This window comes from Macaca fascicularis, chromosome 3 (assembly GCF_037993035.2).
Source record: "Macaca fascicularis isolate 582-1 chromosome 3, T2T-MFA8v1.1".
In the NCBI taxonomy this organism is placed as follows: Eukaryota; Metazoa; Chordata; class Mammalia; order Primates; family Cercopithecidae; genus Macaca; species Macaca fascicularis.
This window is the reverse complement of record NC_088377.1, coordinates 137,048,495-137,071,589: the sequence shown is the minus strand read 5'-3', so window position 1 is coordinate 137,071,589 and position 23,095 is coordinate 137,048,495. Positions and strand designations below refer to the sequence as shown.

Below are 23,095 nucleotides of genomic sequence, written 5' to 3'. Positions count from 1 at the left end.
ATAATATTTAACTTTTCCCCAGTGATGAACATTTTGGATATTTTTGGAGGGTTTTTTTTTTTTTTTACTTTTCTCCTTGTTTATTTGTCTTGCTAGTTAGTTACTATTTTATTAAGATTATATGTGTTTATTTTAGTAGATATTCCTTTGCATGAATTAATAGTAATTTTGGATTTTTACAAGCCATGAGTGTGCCTACTTCCTGGCATCCTAGGAAACACTGACTGGCATCCCCACTTTTAATTTTCACTGACCTGAAGGAAGGAAAACAGTATCTCATCGCTGCTGTAGTTGGCCGTTTCCTACTAGTAAGCTTTAGAACCTTTCATATGTTTGCTTCATATTTTAGCCTGGCTTGCAATAATCCCTTATTTATATGATTTGCCCAGTTTTATATTAGGTTATTTGTCCATATTTATCACCATAATAAAATAAATTAAATTCCTATATTCTTCTCATGGGAGTTATATGAAGGCTAAATGAAGACTGAGAAGTGGGCACTCTGCCATTTTAGCACTTAACATATTTCACTGAAAAGTTCACTATATTGCTCTCATGATGGCATTTTTTTTTTTTGATTGTAGGAAATTTACTGTTACTCCTCTTTTACTCTAATAATTTGTAATAATACTTGCAATACTCTAAATATTCAGAAAATAAAGGTTGAACTGGTAAAATAGTGAGAATACATCTTCAATCAAACTGTCAGATACTTTGATCAAGCTGCGAGTGAAGGAATCACATCTCAGACATACGTGTCCCCTCACAGAAAGTTGTTCAGAAAATACTTGAGTTAATTGTAATTGGCTGCTCAATCTTGAAATCCTTTTCCTAACCTTCCCAATTCCTCCCTGGAAGTAACAGTAGGTCAGCTTCAAGTTTAAATATGTGAGCCGAGAATGCTGGGGGCCCTTCTTTCCTGCTGCTTTCTGTAGAACATTTATATAGTAAAAAGTTTTTATGTTAATTTTTCTTAGTTTCCTTACTTTTAGTATTATGTTCATTGCATCCAAACTTGGCAATTGAAGACTGTGTGGAATTTCAACTAACACATCTCAGATGTGCATGATCTCAGCCTGTGGGATATAAAAGGATTTGATTTAGAAGGCACCTCCGTCCAACTTTGTAGTCTAGACTAGCAATTGGTCTAGAATATTTCTATAAGACAATGGTCTCTTGGTTCAAAATAGACATTAATCAAAATGCTGACAGTATCATTTTGTTGTTAAATGAGTGACATTAGATTCATTATTGTTTTGGATATCCTTGCATTAAGTCAACCAGGCTGTAGAGGTAAAGATTTCTGTCACTCACAAAATGTGAATGTTGCAATTTATCTTTTGCTTGGGGCAAAATTTTTCAAAAGAATACATTTTTAAATTTGGAAAATATCTGAAATGAAATCCACATGTTTGCAGTCGGAAAACTGTCTTTGTAGGTCTCAAAATTAGGTTTCCAAAACTAGGCTTTCTATCAACTGTGTGATTTGGGACAAATCATCTTGCCTTTCTTTTTTTTCAATCATTTCATCCTTATACTTAAATAAATTATGCAGAACAATCTATAAAATCGATTCCAAGTTTAATTTTGCTGTCTTCCGTTTTAAAAAAAGCAATTGATAAGTTAACAAATTTGTAACTATGCCCTCTAATATTCAAGTCAAAGTTTAAAAAATGATTTTTTTTCCACTACATTTTGTACGTCTTCTTGGTTGCACTTTACTCTCAGTTATAATAAAATACTTTCATTATGATTCTGAAAATAAATAAACCAATATATTGAGGGTAATGATTGTAAAATATTTTGATAACATATTACCATGTCTGGATTTGATAACTCAAGTTATATCTATACATCCACAATTCAAAGCGACTTTTACAATACATTACTCATATTGTGTTAGAAGCAGTAAGAAACCATGAAAATAATTCAGCAAAATACATCATATTTAGATGTAAGCTTATTTAATCACACAATCAAGTTACTAATTGAGGAACTACAAGAAATAAAACAGTACATAGAAAGAGATTTAAAATTACCGACTTAAAAGAAAATGTAATATACAGAAGACCTGTCTTAAGAAACAAGTATACTCCCACTTCAGCTACCCTAGTAGCTGGGATTACCGTAAAATATGAAGGGTTTTTTTTGTTTTGTTTTGTTTTGTTTTGTTTTGTTTTTGTGGTGGTGCTATTTAGCTAAGATATGAAGGTTTGTATAGAGTTAGCTAGATTAGAGGATGAGATTAAAATTAGGCATTTTGGCCGGGCGCGGTGGCTCAAGCCTGTAATCCCAGCACTTTGGGAGGCCGAGACGGGTGGATCACGAGGTCAGGAGATGGAGACCATCCTGGCTAACACGGTGAAACCCCGTCTCTACTAAGAAATACAAAAAAACTAGCCGGGCGAGGTGGCGGCGCCTGTGGTCCCAGCTACTCGGGAGGCTGAGGCAGGAGAATGGCGTGAACCCGGGAGGCGGAGCTTGCAGTGAGCTGAGATCTGGCCACTGCACTCCAGTCTGGGCTACAGAGCGAGACTCCGTCTCAAAAAAATAAAAAAATAAAAAAATAAAAAAATAAAAAAATAAAAAATAAAAAAATAAAATTAGGCATTTTGACAGACCAATCATATGATGTAATTCTATCAAAATGGCCACTTCACATATGTACCCTCTTTTTAATTATAAATTTGAGCAACATACTCATCTACTAGTTTAGAAATTACATGAGATTCATGGTAAGAGGTGGAAGGATGTTTGTTTTACATATTATCCAGTAATAAAAATTTAAATTCCTCATTCCATCAGGTCTCATTGCTTTCTTGGATGAATCGATAGCAGAGTGGCAAGCCTATGGAGCAAGTTAGAGTAGTGTTGCTTTAGAGGGGCTTCTTTACCACTTAAAAAAGAAATTTGGGATGTTATTTAAATTTATTATAAAACTGCAATTGATTTTTTTCTAATGGTATAAACAACTAGAATCTAGATGTCCCGAAACATTTTTATGATTGCATATGCTTTTTATTACTCATCTTTGTATCTCCATACTCTTTGTGATAGCTTTTAAATCAATATCCAAGGGAAATTTCATATTGTGAGTAGCAAATTCTACAAGATGTTAGGGGAACAATCTTTTTAAATGCCATTATTATTTTATTAAAAAAATGTTTTTAATGGCAAAATTCCAATCAAAATGTCATACGTCGATGAAATGATAACATATTTAAAGGTTGAAAACCACTTCAAATTATGTGAATTTTGACATAGTATTCAGTAAGATAGCTTTTTAAAAACAGTTTGGTGTTCTTTTCTGAGATTTATTTTTATTTTTATTTTGGGGATGGAGTTTCGATCTTGTTGCACAGACTGGAGTACAATGGCGCGATCTCAGCTCACTGCAACCTCTGCCTACCAGGTTCAAGCGATTCTCCAGCCTCAGCCTGCCGAGTAGCTGGGATTACAGGCATGCGCCACCACACCCAGCTAATTTTGCATTTTCAGTAGAGATGGAGTTTCACTATGTTGATCAGGCTGGTCTCAAACTCCTGACCTCAGGTGATCTGCCAGCCTCGTCCCCCCAAAGTACTGGGATTACAGGTGTGAGCCACCCAGCCCAGTGGAGATTTTTAATCACACTTGATAAAGCACTACTTAAAATATAGATGGTTAAGTAATTTTATCTGAACTTCTCTGTTCTGATTGAAAAATAATTCCATAATTTGATCTTATCTTTTTTTGACTTCACAATTGTAGAAACCAAACAGAATTGTCCTTAACAAAGAAAGCTCAAGGGCACTTGCAAAGACATATTTAGAATAAAATGAGACAAAATTCCCTAAAACTTTGAGGGTCTACTTTTCAACTTTTGTAGTATAGATGAAAATAAATTGTTCCAAAATACCAATCAAAATACCTAATCTACATAGATCTATGTGCAATGATCTACAAGTCTCACTTTTGTTAATGCCCTGCTGCTCTATAATAACTTCTTCACCTTTGTTATTGTAATTTCTGGCTAACTGTTGGTTACATTTCCACTAAGGAAGAGGGAGTGGGACAGTTTTCAGAGCAACTGTCTCATACCTCAGGCAAATTCCCAATGACTGTGGGTAGCACTCCTAGACATAAATTGTTGCAAAGTCCAGTTGTAGCTCAACAGGGATTTAGTTTTAATGAAACCCAGATGAGCTGCAACTGTATTTCAGTCTATACTCCCACTTCGGCTCTAGTCAATTACCTATGGTAATAGGAGGACAGAAATAACATGAGTAATGAAATCTGCAGATAATCCCAAAGCATCATTTTAGCCAATAATTCCCAATCTCTCCTGTGTTAAACCTCTTACTAAAACTTCTTAGCATGTATTAAAATGGACAGATGTGAATCTTTGTCTCTTCCTATGGTAAAGATGCCAATAAATTATAAAATGATCCTAAAAATATGGTCACAAAGGAGGGAGAATTGATTAATTACTGGCATTGTAGATATTTATTTTTGAGAACCTCAGGAAATTATTTCTTCTGCCTATCAAACCTATGGAAACATATTGCCATCATTCATAAAAACATTTGAGTTAAATAAACCTATGTAAAATTATGTAATTATTTATTAAGAGCATAATATGAATTCTAATTAAACTAGACAAATTAAGCACAAAAGTCAACCTCCCCTCCTTTTCTTAACCCCAGGAAAAGCATAGCAGAGAATTAAAACAAACAAACAAATATATTCATCCATTAAGACAAGGGGGAAAGATAAAGTGACCACCTCAACATAAGATTTCAAGGAACTGGGGGAATAATGAATTCACATAAAATTTATTAACTTAGCAAATGGGAGTTAGAGACCTCTCAGGATAAGCAAGCCCATTCACTCTAAGGAAACTGGGAGATGATCAGCACTTATGGCATTCTCTACCAGAAGAAGAGATGAGGAGGCAATAGTTGCCTACACCTTGTTCCAAAAATATCAGTAATCAGCAGATATTTCTCCTTTGCCAACTATTGAAGAAATTAGAAAGCACTGAAGAACTTTCTACATATTATCTGTGATGGTTAATATTGAATGTTAACTTGGTTGGCTTAAAGAATGCAAAGTATTGTTCCTGGGTGTGTCTTTGAGGGTGTTGACAAAGGAGATTAACATTTCGGTCAGTGGACTGGGAGAAGCAGACTCACCCTCAACCTGGGTGGGCACCATCCAATAAGCTACCAGCAAAGCTAGAATAAAGCAGGCAGGAGACGATGGAAGAGCAGACTTGGTGAGTCTTCCGGCCTTCATCTTTCTAGTGGGCTAGATGCTTCCTGCCCTTGAACATCAGACTGCAATTTCTTCAGCTTTTGGACTCTTGGACTTACATCAGTGGTTTTCCAGGGGCTCTTGGGCCTTCAGCCACAGACTGAAGGTTGCACTGTCGGCTTCCCTACTTTTGAGGTCTCGGAACTCGAACTGATCCACCACTGGCTTCCTTGCTCCTTAGCTTGCAGAACTTGCAGGCAGCCTATTGTGGGGCTTTACCTTGTGATCCTGTAACTCAATTCCTTTTAATAAACTCCCTTTCATATGTATCTAAACCAGTACATATAAATATATATACATACACACATATATATGTGTATATATATGTATATGACTAGTTTTGTCCCTCTAGAGAGCCCTGACGAATCATTTGGTAGTCCTGAGTAAAAAGACGGATACACTTATTGGTCAATATAAACAGCAGTCTGATAATCTACAAAACACCCTCTAACCTCTTTCATACCCAGGCTAACTCCCACCCAGCACAGTACTTTCAAAAATGGCTTTATTTCTCACTTATAAATATCAATGGACAGCTTAGCATTACTTGACCATGAGGAAAACTGATAATATAAATAATGAACAAAACCCTCCAAAATCTCTAATATAAAGAGAACTTGGAGGAAATAATGAGGAACGTGAAGACCATGTCAAGTCAAAACTATGATATTCTCTAGCAGTAAGAAAATGCATTTAATCTATTAAAAACAAACAAGCAAACAAATGAATAAAACTATTAAAAACTTACAGCTGGGTGCAGTGGTTCACATCTGTAATCCCAGCACTTTGGGAGGCCGAGGCGGGTGGATCATCTGAGGTCAGGAGTTCAAGACCAGCCTGGCCAACATGATGAAACCTCGTCTCTACTAAAAATACAAAAAAATTAGCCAGGCATGGTGGTGGATGCCTGTAATCCCAGCTACTTGCGAGGCTGAGGCAGGAGAATTGCTTGAACCAGGGAGGTGGAGGTTGCAGTGAGCCGAGATCACACCATCACACTCTAGCCTGGGCAACTAGAATGAGACTCAGTCACACACACACACACAAAAAAAAAAAAAAAAAAAAAGAAAGAAAAAGAAACTTAGGAATTAAAACTATGATAACTGAAATAAGAACTTCAGTAGAAGTGTTGGAAGATAAAGTCAAGAAAGCTTTTCATAAAGGAGAAAATAAAATGAAAAAAATAAAAATAAAACAGAATTAGTGGATCAGTTAAAGAAGTCAAATATCATATTTTTGGGACTAACAGACTAGAGGGAAGAACATATATGCATATATTTCCTATATATATATACATTTCATACACATATACACATCTTGCTATAAATACACAGAAAATTTCCCATAACTGAAGGGAATGAGTTTTCAGGTGGAAAGCGTGTACTTAATCCTTAGTGTAATGAAAACAAAATAAAACAAATCCAAAAGGCATAACATAATTACACTTGAAAATATCAGTGATAAAAATAAAATCCTAAAAGCTTTTTATTTTGGTAGGGGATACACGTTACATAGAAACAGAAATCAGAATATTTTAAATATTCAACAGCAGTACTACACATATGGCTTAAAATGAAGACACAAATAATAAGCATGAGAATGCTGGAATGACTATATGAATGTCAGCTAAAATAGACAAAAAGCAAAAACATTATCAAATATAAAAATAAATATTGGATGATAACAAAATAGTCAATTTATAAGTCTTTAAAAGAATTACAAAGTACAAACGAATACTTGACTGAATTGAAGGAAGAGAAAGAACATTGCATAGTTATTATAAGAGATTTTATTTTTAAAAAGAACCAAAAATATTGATGAAATCTTGGTGCATCTAAATAATGCTTTGAAGCATCTTGACCTAATTGACATTTTTAGAGGATATAGTCATTAACTGAAAAGTAATGCGATGGACCAGTCACTTAGATCTACACATTCTGGGCCTTAAAACAACTCTGAATAGATTTAAATTATTTCTATCAGAGTATGTTCTCTGACCATAGATTTAGAAATTAATAGTAAAAAGATATCCAGAGAGCATTAATTGTTTCATGGATTAAAAAATTTCAATAAAAATTTCAGGAGATGTTTTTCCTGTAGGGTAGCAGAGTTAAATAGATCATAAATAGATTATAAACTTTGAATACAAATATAAAACTCTTAGAAGAAAACATTGGAGAAAATTTTTTAACCTTGGGGTAAGCAAAGGCATCCTAAATAGTACTCAATAGCACAAGTGAAAAAAATAAGAAGAAAAACATATTGTACTTCATCAATAATAAAATTTTTGCTTTTCAAAATAAACTGAAAAAGAAAATCACAGAATGGTAGAAAATATTCACAAAACACACACATGCATATATCAAAGAATTTGTCTTCAGAATGCATAAAATGCTCCTGTAATTCAATAATAATAGGTCCACAAAGTCAACAAAAAAGATGAGCAAAAGTTTTGAATAGATACTTAAAGAAAGAAGATATGTGCAGATGGTAAATATACAAATTTAAATATGCTCAATATCATCAGTTATCAGACATATGCAAATTAAATACCTATTTAGATACCACCACATACGCATTTAAGACTCAAAACATGAAGTTTTGCTAGGATGTAGAGCAGGGGACAGCAAAATTTTTGTTTTAAGGGCTGAATAGTAAATATCTGATGGTTTGATGGCCATAAGGTCTCTTTCACAATTACTTAATTTTGCCTTTGTAATATGAAAGCAGCTCATTCATAAACAAGTGTGTCTGTATTCCCATATATTTCTATTTACAAATAAACCCGAATCTGGCTTAAGAATTATAATTTGCAGAGCCCTGATGAGGAGCGACAGGAACTCTCACACACTGCTCAGGAAAATGTCAAACGGTACAACCGTTTTGGAAAACTGTCATTTCTTCAAAGTTAAACATACACCTATCAAATGACCCTGATTTTCCAGTCCACGTATTTTTTCAAACTAAATGAAAACACATATTCATACAAAGACTTGTATACAAATACTCATAGGAAAGCAATTCACAAAGGACAAAAGATGGACACAACTATATATCCATCAAGTGAATGAATAGCCAAATGTATATCCATATAGTATATCCATTTAATGGACTACCATTCAGTAATAAAAAAAAAAAATCAACTACTGATACACATAAGTCATAGATAAATGTACAAATTATTTGTTAAGTGAAAAAGTATACACTTATATTTATATACTTATTTATATGAAATACAAATTAATGCAGCGTATCAAAAAAGGAAAGAGGAAGAATTTTTCCTGGGTGATAAAAATATTCTAGATTTTGCTTGTGATAATGGCTTAAAAGATATACACTTCATAAAAACTCAAGAAACCTGAGCACTTTAAAATAGATGAAGCTTGTTTCATTTAAATTATTCCTCAATTAAGTTAATGAAGAAAAATAAACATGTAGAGAGGACTCCACCAAAACATTTTTACATACCTCAAGGAGTTTTATGCAGAGTGTTTTGCTTTTCATATATATATCAACAAATATTTAGCCAGCCATAAAATCCCCTTCCCCAAACAGAGTGGTTTTCTGAAGTGCTATATTAGATGTGTATTTTTAAAATTACCCAATCTTTCTTGCTCCATTAATTTTACTCATTGACAGACTTTTATTGGTAGAACAGGGGGTCACAAATTTATTTTGTTCACAAAAACAAAAATTGCTACTTATGACAATGATAATAAATAATGGAAATAATGGAACCTATCAAAAAATCCCCAAAATAAATGAAAAAGAAAGTTTAGTAAAAGGAATATCTTGAGAGCCAGATCTTACTACATAAGGGCAACAAATGTAGAATTAGATTTGGGGTTTGGGGTTCTTGGTTTCTGTAATTTGTATTCATCTTTGTCCCACTTTCTTAATGTAAACACTGAGATGATTTTTCTAAGTTCCTTCTGGCTCAGAAATTCTGTAGACCTAAAAACATTTAGTACAGATTATCAAAGAAAAAGAAAAACAAAAGAACAGTTTGAGGAAAGAAGAACTAATTAGCCAGCAAAATAAATAAATAAACTACTCCATCTGAATTTGAAGTTGGACTTGTGAAAACATGCAATGAAGTTTTTCAAAGAGGTAGGTGACATTCCACACCTACTCATAGCCATTCCAATCCCCACCCTCACTGGGAGCAGAGGAGGTTAGGCATGTATGCTAGATTTTCTCTGGGGCAAACCAAGCCTCTAAGCACTCTTTATGACCCTGTGGATACTAACATTTGAGTCAAGGCCATGAGGTAAGAACTTGCTACTTGACTGGGTCACCAAGGTTACTTGTTACTAAAACTGAATTTGAACTCACTTGCAGCATAATTTTCTTAGTATGCCCAAGCCATCTCTTAAAAAAAAAAAAAAAAAAAAAAAAAAAAAAAAAAAAAAAAGTCTAGGAATTTTTAAATAGGGAAAACATATTCTAGTTCCATCAAACATCTTGTAAGTGATCAGAAAACAGACTGAGATATAAATATGGTATAAGGTAAGACAACTTATTTGAAAATCAAAATTAAGTAACAATTAGTAACAGCTAAAATAATAGGTGAACATACTGACTATTCTTCATTTGAAAAAAAAAAAAAAAAAGGTATTAGTTTGTTAAATACGGATGGTCCCCGACCTGGTGCTGGTTCAATTTAAAAGTTTTTCAACTTCACAATGATGCAGAAGTGATACACATTCAATAGAATCTGTACTTGGAATACCCATACAATCATTCCGTTTGTCACTTTCAGTACACCACTCAATAAATTACATGAGGTATTCAACATTGTATTATAAAATAGCTTTGTGTTAGATAATTTTGTCTGACTTTAGGCTAATATAAGTGTCTGAGCATATTTAATGTAGTTCAGGCTACGCTACCATGTTTGGTAGGTTAGTTGTATTAAATGCATTTTCAACTTACTATATTTTCAACTATGTGTGGATTTATCAGAACATAATCCCATTGTAAGTTTGGGAGCATCCATCCTAACATTTCCTAGAGAATTTTAAATGTTCTTTTTTTTTTTTTTTTTTTTTTGAGACGGAGTCTCGCTCTGTCGCCCAGGCTGGAGTGCAGTGGCCAGATCTCAGCTCACTGCAAGCTCCGCCTCCCGGGTTCACGCCATTCTCCTGCCTCAGCCTCCCGAGTAGCTGGGACTACAGGCACCTGCCACCGCGCCCGGCTAATTTTTTGTATTTTTAGTAGAGACGGGGTTTCACCATGTTAGCCAGGATGGTCTCGATCTCCTGACCTCGTGATCCGCCCGTCTCGGCCTCCCAAAGTGCTGGGATTACAGGCTTGAGCCACCGCGCCCGGCCTTAAATGTTCTTAATGGTTTTGTTTTAACTCAATTCACTGGCAATATTTCTATACCAAAAGGTTCTTATTCTTTCTTTCACTCACTGAAGTAATATTGTCTGTCCCTTTAAACTGGTGTGTGGAGGCAGACATAAGGAAGAAAAAAATAGAGGTTCATAAAGCATTCAAAAGAAGCTCCTCATGGAGGAAGGTGTTTAAAAACCAGAAACATGGGCAGAAATGCTTTAATTTACAAAATAGATGTATTTCTGAAAAAATGTGTGAAGTAAACATTCAATTATATAATATATTGAAGCAGAAAGCTCTGAAGTATACTGGGAGAAGGCACAGAATCAGAAGTCATGTTCTAGTTTCTAATCCTGGCTCTGCTTCATTAGCCTTATCCAAGTCACTTATACACTCTCTGAACCTGTTTCCTCACCCAAAATATATGGGTAATTTTCTATCTGCTCCAAGTACTTCACCGGATTATGAGGATCAATCAATAATACAATTTTTGAAAAGTGTTATAATAAATAATTACTTGCCAAATAAAGAATGCTTTTCAAAAAAAAAGAAGAAAAGTATTTTTCACTTCAAGAAGCTTACAATCTTGAAAAGAAAAATAAGACATACTCAAACAACCATTAAAAACAGTAGAATGCTTTTACAAATAAAATGAATATAGTTTCAAAACTAATCACAGAAAAGAAAAAACTATTTCAAAATTCAATTTATAAAATGTTTCAAAATATTTGGATAAGTTTAAGCAAATAAAATTAAGTACTACCAGCACTAATATATCAATGAGAAAATGAAATAAGGTAGAATAATTTTCTCAAAGTCAAATACTGATACAGCTTGGAATTCCAGTACTATCTGAATCTGTAGTGCAATCTCATATGAGATCATTTACATGCAAACCAGATCAAACTTATTCAATGATCATATAAAAATAAATGCATTTAAACTTGAAATAGCAAATTATATACTACTGTTGATCTTAGCATTCTGGTTTTTATCTATTTCCTTGTTATCTACATATTTTCAATTTCACTTTTAGCTAATGTGGAATTTTATTTACTTTCCACTTTTAAAATAAATGCTTGAAATCTTTATTATGAGATTGCTAGTAAGGCATTTATATATTTAATCTAGAATTTGTTTAGAATCAAACATATGTGGAGTCATGTTGAGGGAATAGTCAACCATGGCAGAACTATTCTCAGATTTGGAAGAGGAAATAGATTTATCGTGGATCCTGCTATGTAGGCATTGCTTAAGCAAATAAGTTATTTACTGATAGACAAGAAAAATACATTGTCTATGTTTTTAAATCATTATTTATATAAGTTATTTCAAAACTCATTTGATATGTTAACAATTCTTTTTCAGGTTACTTCCATTAAAAAAAAAAAAAAAAAAAAAAAAAAAAGCAAAAAGAATAGATAAAATGAAGGTCTGATAGCCCCCAATTTGAGATGACCAGATATTTTCCAACCAATTGATATTTATGTATGCTAGTTTATATGTGTGTTACCCAAAACTTAAAATCATAAATTAAGTTCTGCAAATAGTTCTATTAGATGCAATATCTGGAAGCAAAATTTCATCAGATTTTAGTTAGATTTGCTAAATATTTTATAAATTTTCATTGGTTGACTTCTATACACTATCCTGTTTCAATTCAATATGTATATTGTCAATTGCATTCAGTCATTTAAGACTCATCCATATGAGCTCTTGATGTTTTTATAAATTAATTTTTAAGAACTGGCTTGATTCCAAATAAACATTACAAGACAATGGTGGCAATGACAGCGACACCAGGTCTATGTATAACTTTGGCCTTTATACATTTGAAACAGATTTTAATTATTACTCAGGAAATTCATCTCATGAATTTTGCCTCCTTTACTGGTGAACTTGGAAGTAGTTGTAAGTGGAGGAGCAGAGGTTTATTATTTACTGAAAAAGGAAGCAAGTGTTTAGTCTGTGTGTGTATGATGCCCTCATGAAAAATAACATCCAGAAAATTAGTATTGTGGAAGTCTGAAAATTATTCTAGCCAAATAATGACTATATACACATATGTATTTATTCATATATGTATATATGCACATATAAATTTACATATATGTGTATATATGTATGTATAAATGAATATGTATGTATTAGAGAAGTGGCACGACAAGTCATTTTCGAAGTTTTTAGTGCTCTACCAATTCTAAAGATATGAGGTATATTTCCCATAAAAGCATCAAACATCCTTACCAACTTGATGTGAACTCTAACGATTTCAAAAATTTTTGCCTTATGTGATAAATGTTTTTGTGTCTGTAAATGATGTTTCCATATAGCATTGCATATTTTTTCATAAAATTTTTACTTTTATTGGTACTAATGTGGATAACCTAGAGACAAATGTATTCGTTCACATTAAATGGGAATAATCATCCAGTTAAACCAAAAGGAACCCAATAAAATTGTGAATTCTTCAGATTTACTGTAATAAAAATCAAAACAAAATTGACAAATGAATTTCATTCTACTCAAACTTCCATAAGAGAAAAAGAAACATATTTAAATTAAATGTTATTTTCTCTTAACAGTCCCATACAATATAGATCATCAAGAATGTGTTTTCATTTCTTTGTTCATTGTAGCCATTCCTTCTAATAGCAACATATGTAACCATGGTGGAATGGTAAACTTAATGTTGCCAAATTTTCTTCCTACTTTATACAATGAAATGAATCCTGAGAAACCTTCATGGTTGAAAAGCCTTAAAATAAGTAATACGGTATGTACACATTCGGATTTCCTGACTGTATTTTACTTTACAGGTGATATTTCAATCTCACACGTGAGGTCAAAATTAAGATGGTGTAACACATTATAAACTGACTTCTCCACCCTCAGTGTGGCACTCAGCCTTTGAGTGGATTCTGGATGATAGTAACCATATGTGGGCCAAGAAATGTAGAAGGGGCAGGTTAGCCAAAGGGTTTTTGTGGACAGAAATATGCTCACATTCTAGCTATCTCTGCTCTGTGGCTCCTGGGGAACATCACAAACCCAGTGAAATTCCCAAGTATGGAGGTGTTTTTTTGTTTTGTTTTGTTTTGTTTTGTTTTTTAACCAAAATGGTGGTAGTAATCCACCTCTTAACATTTTGAATGGCAATTCCTACAAACTGATTTTTATTTTAAATGTTGGAGCCCTCTCATCTACCCAAGTAATTCTACAGAAGATTATATAAACAAAAAAAGAAAGTGCTCTTAATTTTTAAAAATTATCTTATAAATTATATGCCACAGAAGCACAGAAGTATCTCTAAATTTTCACTAAAACTTATTAACATGCAAATGTGCATAAGTTTAATTATCTTACCTTCTTTTAGGAAAAATTCTTAATTCCTGAGGTACATGTGTTCAGTCCAACTTGTTATTGTAAGTACCTGGACACTTTAAATACCCTATAAAAATAAACAAGTTTATTCTTAAAATTTAATATAAATCAAACAATTACCAATCAATTAATATATGCTCCACTTAATTAAAAGTCAGTTTAAATTTCTTCAAACAACCCCTCTGTCTTGTGTGGGATAATGTAATGTATGAAGGTAAAGGAATTATGGAAAGCAGGTACTGAATTTTGCAAACATTTTACTCCGGCTCATCCAAACAAATGACAATTTGTAATCACTAATCGGATTTGATGTAGTTTGAAATAATTCATTATTTAGGCTCTGGCTCTACTAAAGAATAACTGATTTATTTGAGAATTAGGTGAAACACTAACATGTTCTATTGATTTGCCCATAATACTATGATGTCATTAACATTTGTCACCGCTGATGATGAAAGGCTCACACTGACAACCCAGCTAAGCAGTAATTTCATGGCACTGTTAGTAAGTAACCAGATTTCACTTTAACAAAAGCTTTTCCTCTTTTTCTGGATAAAGGAAATATACCGAATATTTAAAGTAAATAGAAATTTTAAATAATTGGATTTTTCAAACGTGAAATTTAAAAAGTGCTTTGGAAAACTTCACTATACTAAAATAGATGCTTTGTAACATTAGTTGTACACATTTCATAGTTGAATAAATAATGTAAACAACTTAGAAAAGAAAATAAAGACAATTCAAAGCTGGGCCAAAGAATTAACATATTTGACAAAAAAGTAAAATTTGGTGAAAACAAAAAAAGTATGCAATGGAGGTTCATTAGCTAACTTATTAACCTTATTAAACATTTTAATCTTATTAAAGTAAAAAAAAAAAAAGATACAGGTTCTAAAGTAGTGTGTGTTTCCAGTCCTTGTTTTTTTCTTACTGTACTATTTTGAGAAATATAGAATATTTCTATATTACCATATATTTAAAAATAGAATATATTATCCTATATGCATTTTTCAGCAGACATTTATTGGATCTCTTATGCTGTGATAGGATTAGATAAAATTTAGTGAATTAATTTAGGCAAATAATTTATGCTAGGTGTATAGGTAAGTTATCAGAAAATGGTACCCCAAATGTATATACAAGCATTTAAAACTCAAATGTCAATACCATACCAAACATCCCTTGGATACATGCATCATGAGATGGTGAAATTATTTGAAGCTAGTGATTAGATGAAAAACAAGTTCTTTGTGGGAGAGGAGTCAATCAACTGAGGAACTAGAATTTTTGAAGACTCATCTGGGTGGTTATTAGAATTGCTATAATATATGACAAGAATGGAGTTGAAGACACTGACAGTAAGCTACAGCTAAAATCTTAACAGAAGAGGAGAAGGGGCCCGAGGTTGGTGGAAGATTTCTCTAAGGGGTAGTAGCAGAGTAGCAGAGAATATCTACTGATGTCTGGAGAACATAGCTAGGAGATTTCAGGGAGGAGAAATGGTACTGATCAGGAAGTGGCACTGAGGAGCAAAGAACGTTATACCAATCCCAATCTCAGTAACTTAAGTGGAATGTGAGAAAAATATCACTTTTTTTTTTTTTTTAGTTGGAGTTTCACCCTTGTCGCCCAGGCTGGAGTGCAATGGCGTCATCTCAGCTCACTGCAACCTCCGCCTTCCAGGTTCAAGCAATTCTCCTGCCTCAGTCTCCCAAGTAGTTGGGATTACAGGCACCTGCTCCCACACCCGGCTAACTTTTTTATTTTCAGTATAGACAGGGTTTCACCATGTTGGCCATGCTGGTCTTGAACTCCTGATCTCAGGTGATCCACCTGCCTCAGCCTTCCAAAGTGCGGGATTACAGGCGTGAGCCACCACACCCAGCCAAAATATCCACCTTTTAAAAGTCGGTGTGTGATGCAGAGTCATCAGGCTTCATTTGGGGTGATGATAAGGGGGAAATATACAGAAGTGAAAGATAAAAGGGCTTTGTTGTTGAGTTCCAGAGAGGACAGTGAAAGAGTATCCAGAGACAGAGAAAATTAGAGGATGAGGATTAGAGTCTTAGGGATCAGGAATGACTTGGAAGTTCTGAGTTCCTTCTGGTGACTGACATAAAATGAGAAAATGAACATGATGAGTTAAGTCCTAATTTTTCCTAAGCAGACAATAGTGATGAGGCTATGGAGGTCAGTGGGAACAGAGAGATGGTTATAAGGTTATGTCAGGAGTGTTCAGATTGTTCAGGTGTCCACTTAACTCTTGAGGATGGGCTTCTCTGACACAGCAAAGGGTGTGTAAATTCCTCTTGACTTCTACTGATGGACCCCTCTAGTCTAGCAATGGGTCAGCCTTTCTCCCTTGATCCTAACCAGCGGTGGCCTGTAGAACATATACCACGCGCAGGCTTCTTTCTGACATACTCAGTGTTATGAAATGACAGGATAGAAGGAATCCCAGTATTCATTTGCTTGGGACGGTCAGGGCAGTCTTCTGTATTGGTAACATTTTATCTGAGACCTGAAGGAAGACTATGCTGATATTTTGAGGAAGTGTTTACTAAACCGAAGGGGCAATAAATACAAAGACCCTGAGGCAAGATCATGAATTGACTATTCCAGAAACAGCAATAAAGTCAGCAAGCAATGCGTGAGAGAAGGGTGATGAGAGAAATATGAAGATGTAAAATAAAATATGGTTATAAATATAAACCAAATTTAAATGATAAGAAAATCAACTGCAAACATTGGCAAGATCTATAAAATACAATTCTTATTTTAAAAAAGTGTATTGATCAAATCAAAATATTGTAGAAAACATACATAAGCTACGTTAAATATAATTAAAATAACCTAATTACACAATGGAGGTTTTAACTATTTCAGGTATCTCCATTCCATATTGACTCAATGCAGTCATCATGTTGGTCGAAAATATCACTCTAATACACAGAATATTGTTGAATTCAGTCCTGTAATGACAATTAGAATATACATGTCTAACGAGAAAAAATATACATCTTCTCTAATAATGTAGATAATCTGCTGGTACAAATGAGTTTTTCACCTATTTTTGGGGAAATTATGTGAGCCAAGCAGGTACCGGTAGATACAAAATAACTGATTCAACCCGACAGTCTTTTTTTTTGTTTGTTTTAATTCACACCATATAATTTTTCTTTTAAAAAAAATCTGTCAAAAGAGGTTCCATTAGTGTCAGGTAAAGATTCCTAACAAGCATACTTTTCACTTGTTCTAAATGATAGTAAAAAGTAAAACTTAAATGGGAAACTCCTACTACAAATAGATGATAATTCTTTATCTTATCTATTTCTTTTCTTTGATCCTGGTGTTCTCCTGGAAATTCTAAAGGAGTTGTGACTTAGACAAATCTGATGTCTGCTAGTTCTTACAGGGCCGTACTAAGGACAAATAAAATATTATGCTTTCTGCTGTACTTGTTTTCATTAAGCCATGATTTACTAGCAGTTAGAACTGCAACTTACACTGGTCATTTTCTTTTAAAATAACATAGTGAAATTATTGGAAAGACTTAAAGCTGTCATTAATATTGCTAGAAAAGTTCATTCCAAATTTAAAATATTTCCCTTTCTTTCTCTTCTCTCCATCCATTTCGCCTTCCATTTGTCTCTCATGAGAGGTGGGAAAATGAGGTAATTTGGGCAATAGATACAAATAAATTAAAAATGAATCAATTAAGGTTTAATTTCATTTCACATGCAGATTTCCAAGTGATTTTTATTAGAATTAGTAGATGTAATATATATATTTTATATAATGTTATATATTATTATATTTCTAATATATAATAACATATATTATATATATTATATAAATATACATATTTCTAATGGCTTGATGTTGTTATACTGAATATTGAATGTATACTAAAATTATGTAAATTTAAGTAATTTCAAACAATCTTATCTTTAAACATGCAATTTCAATATTTTATTAATAATCTGAAAATATTGTCTCTCATGAGAGGGTGGGAAGATGAGGTAATTTGGGCAATAGATACAAATAAATTAAAAATGAATCAATTAAGGTTTAATTTCATTTCACATGCAGATTTCCAAGTGATTTTTATTAGAATTAGTAGATGTAATATATATATTTTTATATAATGTTATATATTATTATATTTCTAATATATAATAACATATATTATATATATTATATAAATATACATATTTCTAATGGCTTGAAGTTGTTATACTGAATATTGAATGTATACTAAAATTATGTAAATTTAAGTAATTTCAAACAATCTTATCTTTAAACATGCAATTTCAATATTTTATTAATAATCTGAAAATACTTTTTAAACATACTATATCAGGCAAGGTTTCAGGTGCAAAATTAAATTAGACATACAACCAAAATATAACCTTTTAGCTGGCGGGGCTTGTTTTTTAGTTGCTTCCATACCCTCAGTGAATAGAACAGTGCCTTCAGGGAGTTACATTAAAAAATCTCTAACGAATATACATTTTATGTGAATGTCTCTATTAGAATAAATGTATGTATTTGAGTAAATGAAGGAATGTGTTCCCATCTCCTTTCCTCTGTTTTACAGAGGGAGTCACACAAATAAAGTTAGTACATTGTAGTATGTGATAAGTATAATGATGGCCATATATACTGAATGCTTAGCAAATGTAGAAGAAAGAATCTAAATCAGATTACAGGGATTTTTGTGCTCCCAAGTCTATGAAGAGAAGATTAAAGATGAATGGTAAAGATTTATGGTACACACTTCAGGGGTTGAGATATACCTTAGGCACCATAGAACATTGCTCAAGGAAGGCAAGTACACTTTTCCAGTACCCAGAAAAATATTTAAATTTTGAAAAATGCTTTAGTTTCTATTAAAAAAGATATGCAAATTAAAAACTAAGAAATTTTAGCTAAATGTCTATTAATTTACCCCCAAACTTATCAGTTGCTCAACTGAAACCTTTTCATAGTGAGATTTTCTCCCTTTGCAAGTATCTCCCAATATGCATAATAATTATTTTTTAAGATTATGGACAATTGTAATGAAGTGAAAACACACATTTATAAAATGTTTTCCAATTTTTGCAAACATGAAAACCCATAATGCTTAATATTGGGCAAAGGTAAATTTTCATATATTTAAAATATTATGGGGTGACGCCACCAAAACAAAGAAATGACACCTAGGACATCAGAAGACCTACAACACCTCTGTATCATCTCGTCTTATACTGCCTCTGATGCAGGCTGAAAATAAATGTAATTGGTCTTGAATGTGTATGGTATCTATCTTTTAAGTAAGCAACTTCTAAACCTAATTTGTTGTTGATGGTCTCTAGAGTAGAAACCTGAAACTCAAAATTTGATCATTTTTTATTTTTCAGTGAGATCATAAAGAATATACAAATAGAAAATTAACATATGTGTCCTTCAGTTAAGATTCTTTAGGAAAATTGCTGCCTTAAATAAAGTTCTTAATGCCTTTTTCCACAAACTTTACATCAGCCTGGAAAAATTTCTTGGGACAGTTTTTGTTCATGAAAAGGTCATGAAGAAAGTCCCAGTGGTAAAAGATCGTTCCTGAAGGTTTTTAAAAAAATTACACTGAAACAATATTTCCCTTAGAAAATAAACAGAAATTCTATAAACTATCACACAACATACATTTAAATGTTTGAGTTTATTCATATATGACGATCTTGTAAACTTTCATACATATGTATTTTATAATATATACACATTATTTACATGTATATATACCTTATGGAAACGTACAGTATTTAATACAAAATGCATATCCACAACACATATGCATATGTACACATTTGTGTGCTTGTACACACATGCGTGTACACATAGATGCTTTGGAGAATCCTTAGTTGAATTGCATATGCTTTGCTATCATTTTAACTTGGTAACCTTTGAACCTAAATCACTCAAGTGCCCAAGTGTTCAGTACCACCAACATTTCTGGAATCCCTATTTCTTTCAGAAGATATTTTGATGTTCTAGTATATATATATACACACACACACACATATATAGTTACATATTATATATAATATTTATTATATATGTGTATACATATGAATGTGTATGTATATTATATATGTGTGTGTGTATATTTATATACATTTCCTTATTCTGAATATATGACTCCTGATAAGAGAGTCTTTCTTGACTACAATTATGAACCTTGGTACAATCACTATTTTGGAACCTTCCTAATGCTTGCAATGTCTCCTATTCTAAAATTATTTGCAGTATAGTTTTATTATTCTTCTCTTTGAAATATTATGTATAAAATATTTCTCTTTAATCACAGTATCCACTTGACTCTAATTACATCATGCATTGGTATTTGTCATTGTTTTTTGAGAATCAGCTTGATGATTTTTGTTTGTTTGTTTGTTTGTTTGTTTTGGAGACAGAGTCTCGCTCTGTCACCCAGGCTGGAGTGCAGTGGCTGGACCTCAGCTCACAGCAAGCTCCGCCTCCCGGGTTTACACCATTCTCCTGCCTCAGCCTCCTGAGTGGCTGGGACTACAGGCGCTTGCCACCTCGCCCGGCTAGTTTTTTGAATTTTTTTAGTAGAGATGGGGTTTCACCGTGTTAGCCAGGATGGTCTCGATCTCCTGACCTCGTGATCCACACGTCTCGGCCTCCCAAAGTGCTGGGATTACAGGCTTGAGCCACCGCGCCCAGACCCCTGATGATTTTTAAATACTTATTTTTTTCTGAAGTTCTGTTGTCGTCCTAAGCCACAGAATCCAATTTTGAAAGTAAAACGGCTAAAAATCACAGGAAGAGTAAAACTATCCTTCTATAAGTGCTCTCACGTAAGCTATTTGTTTTGTAATTCTGTGAAAACAAAAATATTGACTCATAGTTTTTTGAGAATAAATCAAGTTAATTACTTAGTTTCCTCCTCTGTGGTCTTAATCATTTTTAACAGTAGGCTTTCATTCTTTAAATTATCTGATAAGAAACTGGTATTGTTTTTCTTCTTCAGTAGGATGACACCACATACAGCTTTACACTTAAGGTAATAGATAAAACTGTGCTCGTTGAATGAGTTTATGATAGCAAGGCCTTGAGGTGTATGCCCAAATATGTCTTATGATGAGTGAAAAGGGATTATCATTTTACAAATATAATACTCAACATTTATACCTTCCTATGTGTGTATGATAGCTTCTCAAGTTCATTCTAAAATTGGTCTGTATCCTAGACACTTTAATAGCCTGATGTCTATAAAATCCTGTCAGAATTCAGTCAGTGAGTCTATCTAGTTTTGCAATTAGATAAAGAGATAACATTTTAATTAAGGCAGAGATCATCATAATCAATGATTTAGTTCTTTGGTAACATCAGAGATGTAAACATTACAAACAGACATCCGTGCAATAGGATTAGACTTGCCACACTACTGATTTTACACTTAGTCATATGACTTATGTAGGTTAATGGGACATGACTACAAGTAACCTGTACCACATCCGAACAGAGGTTTTAAGAGCCAGCTCATTGTTCTGCTCTTGCTCTTTTCTTTCTGCCATGAGACTAGTATATCTCAGATGGGGTTGGTTCTTCGTTTTAGAATGATGGTGCAGAGTCAAAGCTGTCCATGATAGACATATAGCCTGTGCAAAATATAAACTTTGTTGCAATAAGTTATATAGATAGATGTTGAGATCATTTGTTACCATAGTATGACTCATTCTAGACTCACTGAACTATGCAATATAAAGTGCACAGATGCAAAAGGTGTATAGAATACAGCATATCAGAGACAATAGTCACTTTTGCTCAATCAAGCAATGCTTATTTTAGACAGGATTGACTTTATGCTGTGTCTGCCTTAATACCTCAAGAATTTGAGGAAATTGCCAGCTAAGACTCTATTAGAAAGCCATTTTTCAGTACAAGCTGGTTTTCTTTAAATATAAATGAGAGGAAAACAATGAAAAACTAATGAGGAAAGTAATTTGACTTGTTTTAATCTCATAATAAATCCAACATAGTACTATAAAATCATGAAGAATAAATAACAAATTAACTGAAAATACTATCTGGAGAGCTTTCGGTTTGCTATGAATAATTTTCTACTCACTGTTCTAGCTGGTGGAGTGAGATCAGCAAGCCAATCATTTCCGGAAGGGTAATTAACCTTACCAAAATCAAACTCCAAAAGATCAAACATTGTATCAAGTTGAAATTTAAAGATTATAAATGTAATCAGTAAATTTGTCAGATCACTGAACAGGTATGATATGGAACAGCAGACGGTTAGGCTGGAGAGGACATGAAATATTCTCCTCCAGATTTTTCTAACTTTTGAAACTCTTAATTTCATTAATGACACTACAACTGCAGGCACAGACCCCATGAAGGGAAGATCACAATATATAAGAGTCTACACATTTTGTATGTCTCCTTGGATACGTACATACATATTGGACTGACACAATAACAATACACAGGATTTTGAGCTCTATTTTTAAAATAGCAGGTATGATATTAAGTCATATAATCATAGGATAGAAACAAATAATAAAAGATCATCTAGATGGTCTCTGGTTAAAAGCAGACTTCAAATAGTTTATCTCTTTCTAAACTAATTATGTAAGAAATCTTTGGTCATTTAAAAAAAAAAGAAATCTTTGGTGATTTAAATCTTTCTCAGATTTCATCCTCTCTTAAAAAAAGATGAAACTGATAAATGGAATAAACTACATATTCTTGTTCTAAATAAATAAATTTAGCAAATGTTTCAGTAGATATGTGGTTAAGAATTTCTGGGGAGGGGCAGCAAAAAAATTCATAAAATTTTGTAAAATATTATTTCAATTACATTCAAATAGATTACTGCGATAACTATGTTTTATAGTAAGATGTTTTGATGCTATTTAATTTTAACTACAAATTCACCCAATATTATTAATCTAAATATATTCATTGAATAAAATCGTAGGGATTACTCTTTTTCATATTTTATGATTTTAGCATTTTTGTATTACTGATATATATATATTTTGTTTTTAATATTTTGTCT

The 23,095-nt window shown here is 32.9% G+C and overlaps 1 protein-coding gene across 1 annotated transcript in view; it reads right to left on the bottom strand.

Annotated features, from left to right (window-relative positions):
* SEMA3A (semaphorin 3A) overlaps nucleotides 1–23,095 on the bottom strand; it is a 534,862-nt gene that overhangs the window by 340,866 nt on the left and 170,901 nt on the right. The window contains exon 3 of the mRNA XM_005550353.5: nucleotides 14,002–14,086. The gene's annotated coding sequence lies outside the window, so the exon portion shown is untranslated. The remainder of the gene's footprint in view (nucleotides 1–14,001; nucleotides 14,087–23,095) is intronic.